This window comes from Pseudophryne corroboree, chromosome 1 (assembly GCF_028390025.1).
Source record: "Pseudophryne corroboree isolate aPseCor3 chromosome 1, aPseCor3.hap2, whole genome shotgun sequence".
NCBI lineage: Eukaryota > Metazoa > Chordata > Amphibia > Anura > Myobatrachidae > Pseudophryne > Pseudophryne corroboree.
In genome coordinates, this window is record NC_086444.1 from 797,462,655 (window position 1) to 797,471,425 (window position 8,771).

At 44.4% G+C, this 8,771-nt stretch overlaps 1 long non-coding RNA gene across 1 annotated transcript; it reads right to left on the bottom strand.

Annotated features, from left to right (window-relative positions):
- Positions 1–2,038: 2,038 nt before the first annotated feature.
- Positions 2,039–3,674, bottom strand: LOC134947115 (uncharacterized). Its single transcript, XR_010182538.1, has 2 exons — positions 3,537–3,674; positions 2,039–2,316 (listed from the first exon to the last, which is right to left on the bottom strand). It is a non-coding gene; the product is annotated as an uncharacterized LOC134947115 (long non-coding RNA).
- Positions 3,675–8,771: the final 5,097 nt, after the last annotated feature.

The following is an 8,771-nucleotide window of genomic DNA, read 5'->3' on the forward strand; positions in this document are numbered from 1 at the left end:
ATACTCCATATAATACAATTATTGGATGCCAGAAAGGCGTTCAGGGGTTAAAGGGGCGCAGCCCCTTGCGACGATGTGAACAGCGCCCGTAGGGCGCGATGAATCACCTAGTTGTTCAATATTTTCATTAATGACCTAACAGAAGGTCTAGAGAGCATGGTGTAAATTTTTGCAGATGATACCAAATTGTGTAAGGCTATAAATACGGAGGAGGATGCTGAATCGCTTCAGAACGACTTAGTTAAATTAGAAGCATGGGCAGCGAAATGGAGAATGCGTTTCAATACAGACAAGTGTAAGTTAATGCGAAATGGGGTAACATTAGGGGATTCTGTACTGGAAAAGGACTTAGGTGTCCTTATAGATAGTACAAAAAGGGAGAGAGAATGGGGTTGTACTGATTAGGTGCACAGTGTATTATTACATTACACTGTGCACCTAATCAGTACAACCCCATTCTCTCTCCCTTTTTGTACTACATGTTAGTTTGGTTGTCCTAGGTAGCACCCCCAGGAGACATGCATGAGGAATTCCTCATGATACATATTGGGGAATCAAAGTGAGGTTCTTTCCCTCACTGCAGTAAAGTTACCGGATAATTGAGAGTGCAGATTCTTTCTTTAGTTCTTGTTGTCGGGTGTCCTTATAGATAGCAAACTAAGCAGCAGTACCCAAAGTAGGATTGCAGCAAAGAAGGCTAATAAGATATTAGCATGCATAAAATGGGGAATTGATGCAAGGGATGAGAGTGTTATACTCCCGTTATATAAATCACTAGTGAGGCCACACCTTGAATATTGTGTACAATTCTGGGCACCATACTACAAAAAGGATATCCTGGAGCTAGAAAAGGTTCAGAGGCGGGCGACCAAACTAATTAATGGCATGGAGACACTGGAATACGAGGAAAGGCTTGCAAGACTAGGCATGTTTACACTGGAAAAGAGGAGACTAAGAGGCAACATGATCAACATCTACAAATATATAAGGGAACAATACACAGAGCGGGACCTGTTTTCGGTTAGATCAACACAGAGGACTCGTGGACACTCGCTCAGGTTAGAGGAGAGGAGATTCCGCACAATACAGCGTGAAGGCTTTTTCACGGTAAGGACAATACGTCTTTGGAATTCCCTGCCTGAGGGAGTTTTAATGGCGGACTCAGTCAACACCTTTGAGAATGGGTTAGATAAATTCCTAATGGATAAGGATATCCAGGGTTATGGTGCATAGTCACGCACTATAGTTACTATAAAAAGAGGGATAGAACGCTATGGCAGACATCAGCATCAGTCAAAATTTTAGACCAAATAATCCTGCATAGGAGACCACAAATAGGTTGAACTCGATGGACAATTGTCTTTTTTCAACCTTAGATACTATGTTACTATTTATGTAATGCATATATCCGCCGTATATGCCGGTTATCTGTTTGTCTTCACACAGAAGGACGTCCCGCCGAGTATCTCCATCCACAGTCACCATTAGTATCGGGACTTACACCCACCCCTTACTGGTGATAATGGAATTGTTTTTTATATTATGAATAATTATCATAGTTATATATTTAGCTAGACATACAATATATTTCTCACTACAACTACATTAAATAGAGACAAGAATGCACTGAAGACAATATCTTTGCTCTGGCTCTTTAATGATGTAAAGATTAACTACCAGGTATAACCACAGTAAGCTGTAACCAGTAGATGTTGGCCATGGAACATTGTTTTTATGTACTTACCTATTAGAGAAGGTGAGAAAAGGTGGAAAATACACACTGACAGATTTCTGCAGACTTCAAAAAAGAAAGGTTGCTCCTTTTCGATTAGAAGATTACAGAAACCTCTCAGTGCATATTTCCCCCTGCTCTAATAGGTGAGTGCATAAAGATAAGAATCCATGGTTACTGGTCAGCTACTGGGTGAGCCTCCGTAACAGCGGCGGAGTTACACAGGGGCCTACAACAGCTCTATGACCTTCGTTAGCGTGTCTTTAAGCATTTCAACCTTCAGTTTTAATAAGGTGTTTTCTGCCGCTAACAAGTTGTTCTCCTCGACTAACTGTTTGTTAATGAGATCGAGGACTTTAATCTGGCGATCCTTGTTCTTCTCACTGGGAGATAGTTTTTTGGATAAACTGCCATCAGAGTGATCATAACCCACTGGCTTGGTTGGAGGCATTTCTTCCTCAAGCCTGGTATGGCGAGGCAAGTGGGCATCTCTTCTCTGAGCATTCCAGCTCCTGTATCTTCTGCATGGACAGCAGGCAGTTATCGACTCCCACAGTGTGATCATCCATCTCGGGGCCATAGCGCTGATGTGGAGAAAGATGAAGAGTAGACAGTGTTAGATGCCTTGCAATGCATTTACAATTGTAAGTAACATCTACTACAGTATTTAGGGATATACATTCATATTTAAGATCAACTAGAACCTGAAACTGTAAGCTGTATAATGGCCTTTCTGGACAGTCCATTTCACCGGTTACTATTATACTTATGTAAGCTGAGAACACTTTCATTGTTGGAATTTGTAAAATCATCTGCGGTGTCCGACATAAACCTACTTTCTGCCTTCCCTAATATTTTCAGACTTATCAAACCTTCTAAAGAGTATAAATGGAGCTGTTGCCCATAGCAACCAATTATCTTCTAGCTAATATTTATCTAGTATACTCCATGCAATGATACAGTAGTTAACATCGGATTGTTGCTATAGGCAACACCTCCCATCATTAGAAGGGATGAGAGATCTCCCCCTAGATTACTATTAATGGTGGCCATGTATTGCTGATGTACTCTATGGCTCAGTGTGTAATAAGGAAACCAGGAGAGCAGTGAGGATTTCTCAGTACATAAATAGCTCCGTAGTTTGGCTTCAGTGGCAGAAGATGAAACCATCATGGAAAACCTCAGTGACCACTATAATAAACTAACATACACATGTATAATACAAAACATTTAATAAAACATGATAGTATTATTTAAATAAGCACCAGCTATGACATAATTTAATTTTCTATGTATTTGTTTCCAGTTTAATGTGCAGTATCTGTATCCTATTTTCTGTCTTATTAAGGGGGACATTTACTAAGCAGTGATAAGAGCGGAGAAATGAGCCAGTGGAGAAATTGGCCCATCAACCAATCAGCAGCTCTGTATCATTTTATAGTATGCAAATTATAGATGTTACTTCAGTGCTGATTGGTTGCCATGGGCAACTTCTCCACTGGCTCACTTCTCCGGTCTTATCACTGCTTACTAAATGAACCCCTAAATCATTAAAGCAATCATTTCTATTCCCCTCTGATTCTTGTTGCCCATTTATCAATGATTTTTAGCTGTTTAAAACTCATTCCGTATGATAAATGTTGCTCCAGTCAATCAGCTCCCAACTGTCATTTTTAAACACATGACAGCTGGGAGCTGATTGACTGGAACACATATGCAATAGGTTTTGAATAGCTGATAAATGGGCATCTAAGTCTGCTGCCACATCTAACTAAGCTGCCCTTGTCTTTGTCCAGTTACTAACCTCAGCCAAGTATGTTTCTCCTGCCAGTTGTTTCTACTCCTGCCGGTGAGCTTTGTGTCTCCAGGTATTGAAGGAGAATGAGGGAGGCAGCAGCCAAGCCGGGATATAGGCAGTTGATACCATTATGACATCACAGCATGACCTCACAGACAGAGCCGTCTTAACAGCAGTGTAGGCCCCTGGGCACAGCAATGCACTGGGGCCCCTACCCACCCATCAGCGGTCGAGGTGTGGGGATGCTATCAGTGGCAGCTTTGAAGTTCCGCGGGGGGTAGGGACGTTCTATCTTTCGGTCAGCATGTAGGACCTGGAGAAATTATTTCTGTTAATTACTCCTTTACGCACAAATGGGGCGGGAAGGAGAACACTAAACTGTAGAAGGGGACATTGTGCTGCAAGAACGTGCCCTGGTACATGACTTCCAGGGTGGCAGGGGGTGTTTAATACAAAGGGGAGGGGTGGATAGTGGAGTGGGCTTAATATTCAGAATTTTACGTGGGTCAGGGCAGTTTGCTTTACTGCAGATATCTCCAGTTCCTGGGAATATATTTCTTAGATTTAGTGGGATAAAAAAAACTAGAGAGTCCCACCTTTCAGGAGATACTGGGGACTTGGGGATCAGACTTCAGGAGCCAGAGCAATCCACCAACAAAAATATATAAAACTGCATATTAGGCGTGTGGAGGAGGAGCAGGGACCAGCTACTTGAAGGCTGATATCTCTGGTTTTGGGCATAGTAAAGACAAGCTGCCAGTGTCCACTGAAAGGGGAGAGTCCCAGCTTTTGTAGTATACCCTCAGAAAAATTCTAAGTCAGACAGAACCCGAGATATCTATCTGGGAAGAACAATTAACAGGCTTGGATGGGGACCACTGCTTTGAAGTCGGATATCTCCGGTCCCCCAGGGCCGATTTTCAAAAATCTGGCACCCCTGGAAAGAGGAGACCCTCAGCTATCAGCCCAGGGCCCTTTCACTCCTGGGGCCCTTGGGCAAGAGCCCATTGAGCCCATACGAAAAGACGGCCCTGCTCACAGACCCCACCAGGCCAGCCAGCACTGGTTCTTTCTGGTTTGAGGCCCATTATGACATCACAGCATGACCTCACAGACTCCACTACACTGGCCACTGGTTTGAGGCACCTGTCTTTTGTGTGACTGACATAAGGGAAATGTGATATTACTCCTTATTTAAAGTTATTACATTCACATTAGAATATGAGTTATTATTTTATGGCAGGGTTTCCGTATTGATCTTTGATTATGTGTGACTTTGTATAAACCCAATGTTCACTGTGCTTTCGTTGTTTTTTAATGTTACTGTGTATCCACAACAACCTCAATTAATGATAAAGCACTGCTTATGGCACTGACCTCAGTCAGAAGTATTAGGATTCTGTTAGTTAAACATCATATTGGCCATAAGACTCAACACAACATCTCTCTCCCTTCCCCGTTAGGCTCTGAGTGAAGCTATGGAAGGTGGTGTTACTTCATGCTGGCTGTTCCCCTGCTGTTGCTGCCTGCTGAGGTGCCTCTCTCATAGTGAAGGGCTGGCCCCATTTTTCTGTGCCAGATTCTTAGGGCCTGGTACGGGTGTCCCCTATGACCCCTCCTGTCGTCGGGCCTGCATGTGTCTCTGTGTCTACTTCTGTTCACAACCATGTGGACACAACCTTGCTTTACTTGGCATAAGAGACATTGGAGGGGGGGGGGGGGGGGGGGGGGGCGGGGTAACTAATTACAAATGTTCCCTTATTCCAGTGGTTTCCAAACTTTTTTGAATCACGGCGCCCTAGAATATCCAAAAAAATTTCACGGCACCCCAGGCCAAAAATTTCTTATTTAGAAATTTAGACAGAAATATTACATTAAGTAGATCGCGTTTATATGTCATCCTTAGGGTCAGTTGTGTGGTGAGGGACAAGATTTTCTTCTGTTTGGCCACATATTTTATGACTGGCAGCCACCAGCACAGGTTTTGCCTATTATATTGACCATGAATAATTTGAATTGGTCCTGGACCACCAACACAGGGCACCCCTGCAAGTGTCCCGAGACACCCCAGGGAGCCACGGCACACAGTTTGGGAACCTCTGTCTTATGCAGCGCACTTGCACTTTTATAGGGGGCGTGGATATGTCTCCTGGATTTGGCCATGCCACCCAATGCCCGCGCCTCATTCAGATCTCAGCTTCCATACATGGCATATATCAGAATGCCTCAGCCCTCCTCCATCCCGTCTCTACACAAGATGATGTTGGTCTCACTCTGCATCAGCATAAATATATCTGTGCAATAATACTGTGACCACAGTAAATAGGGTTAGATACAGTATAAATTATTATCCATTAGTCACACCTCATTACAGTCTGTAGCTTTGTCTCAGAATAGGTAAAATACATTGTTATTGTTGGATTGCACTGTTCCTGCTCTGCTTGGGCCTGCTTAATATTTTAATTAGCCTCTGAGCAGGAATAAAATACTTTTTTATATTGTAACATTACTTATTTCTGGAAAATGGACTTAGAAATAGCTTATTTCATTACACTTGAATAATGTAAAGTGAAAAAAAAATTGGAGTGATTGAGGGGTCTATTTATAAAGCAGTGAAAAGTGTGGAGAAGTGAGAAAGTGGAGAAGTTGCCCATGGCAACCAATCAGCATTGGAGTAACATTTATCATTTGCATGCAATACAATTGTACGGAGCAGCTTATTGGTTGCCATGGGCAACTTCTCCACAGACTCACTTCTCCACTCTTTTCACTGTTTCATGAATAGACTAGAGATGTGCACTTGAAATTTTTCGGGTTTTGTGCTTTGGTTTTGGGTTCGGTTCCGCGGCCGTGTTTTGGGTTCGACCGCGTTTTGGCAAAACCTCACCGAATTTTTTTTGTCGGATTCGGGTGTGTTTTGGATTCGGGTGTTTTTTTCAAAAAACCCTAAAAAACAGCTTAAATCATAGAATTTGGGGGTCATTTTGATCCCAAAGTATTATTAACCTCAAAAACCATAATTTCCACTCATTTTCAGTCTATTCTGAACACCTCACACCTCACAATATTATTTTTAGTCCTAAAATTTGCACCGAGGTCGCTGGATGACTAAGCTAAGCGACCCAAGTGGCCGACACAAACACCTGGCCCATCTAGGAGTGGCACTGCAGTGTCACGCAGGATGGCCCTTCCAAAAAACACTCCCCAAACAGCACATGACGCAATGAAAAAAAGAGGCGCAATGAGGTAGCTGTGTGAGTAAGCTAAGCGACCCTAGTGGCTGACACAAACACCTGGCCCATCTAGGAGTGGCACTGCAGTGTCATGCAGGATGGCCCTCCAAAAAACACTCCCCAAACAGCACATGACGCAAAGAAAAAAAGAGGCGCAATGAGGTAGCTGTGTGAGTAAGCTAAGCGACCCTAGTGGCCGACACAAACACCTGGCCCATCTAGGAGTGGCACTGCAGTGTCACGCAGGATGGCCCTTCCAAAAAACACTCCCCAAACAGCACATGACGCAAAGAAAAAAAGAGGCGCAATGAGGTAGCTGTGTGAGTAAGGTAAGCGACCCTAGTGGCCGACACAAACACCTGGCCCATCTAGGAGTGGCACTGCAGTGTCACGCAGGATGGCCCTTCAAAAAAACACTCCCCAAACAGCACATGACGCAAAGAAAAATTAAAGAAAAAAGAGGTGCAAGATGGAATTGTCCTTGGGCCCTCCCACCCACCCTTATGTTGTATAAACAGGACATGCACACTTTAACCAACCCATCATTTCAGTGACAGGGTCTGCCACACGACTGTGACTGAAATGACGGGTTGGTTTGGACCCCCACCAAAAAAGAAGCAATTAATCTCTCCTTGCACAAACTGGCTCTACAGAGGCAAGATGTCCACCTCATCATCATCCTCCGATATATCACCGTGTACATCCCCCTCCTCACAGATTATCAATTCGTCCCCACTGGAATCCACCATCTCAGCTCCCTGTGTACTTTGTGGAGGCAATTGCTGCTGGTCAATGTCTCCACGGAGGAATTGATTATAATTAATTTTAATGAACATCATCTTCTCCACATTTTCTGGAAGTAACCTCGTACGCCGATTGCTGACAAGGTGAGCGGCGGCACTAAACACTCTTTCGGAGTACACACTTGTGGGAGGGCAACTTAGGTAGAATAAAGCCAGTTTGTGCAAGGGCCTCCAAATTGCCTCTTTTTCCTGCCAGTATAAGTACGGACTGTCTGACGTGCCTACTTGGATGCGGTCACTCATATAATCCTCCACCATTCTTTCAATGGGGAGAGAATCATATGCAGTGCCAGTAGACGACATGTCCGTAATCGTTGGCAGGTCCTTCAGTCCGGACCAGATGTCAGCATCAGCAGTCGCTCCAGACTGCCCTGCATCACCGCCAGCGGGTGGGCTCGGAATTCTGAGCCTTTTCCTCGCACCCCCAGTTGCGGGAGAATGTGAAGGAGGAGATGTTGACAGGTCGCGTTCCGCTTGACTTGACAATTTTCTCACCAGCATGTCTTTGAACCCCAGCAGACTTGTGTCTGCCGGAAAGAGAGATCCAAGGTAGGTTTTAAATCTAGGATCGAGCACGGTGGCCAAAATGTAGTGCTCTGATTTCAACAGATTGACCACCCGTGAATCCTTGTTAAGCGAATTAAGGGCTCCATCCACAAGTCCCACATGCCTAGCGGAATCGCTCTGTGTTAGCTCCTCCTTCAATGTCTCCAGCTTCTTCTGCAAAAGCCTGATGAGGGGAATGACCTGACTCAGGCTGGCAGTGTCTGAACTGACTTCACGTGTGGCAAGTTCAAAGGGCAGCAGAACCTTGCACAACGTTGAAATCATTCTCCACTGCGCTTGAGACAGGTGCATTCCACCTCCTATATCGTGCTCAATTGTATAGGCTTGAATGGCCTTTTGCTGCTCCTCCAACCTCTGAAGCATATATAGGGTTGAATTCCACCTCGTTACCACTTCTTGCTTCAGATGATGGCAGGGCAGGTTCAGGCGTTTTTGGTGGTGCTCCAGTCTTCTGTACGTGGTGCCTGTATGCCGAAAGTGTCCCGCAATTATTCTGGCCACCGACAGCATCTCTTGCACGCCCCTCTCGTTTTTTAAATAATTCTGCACCACCAAATTCAAGGTATGTGCAAAACATGGGACGTGCTGGAATTTGCCCATATTTAATGCACACACAATATTGCTGGCGTTGTCCGATG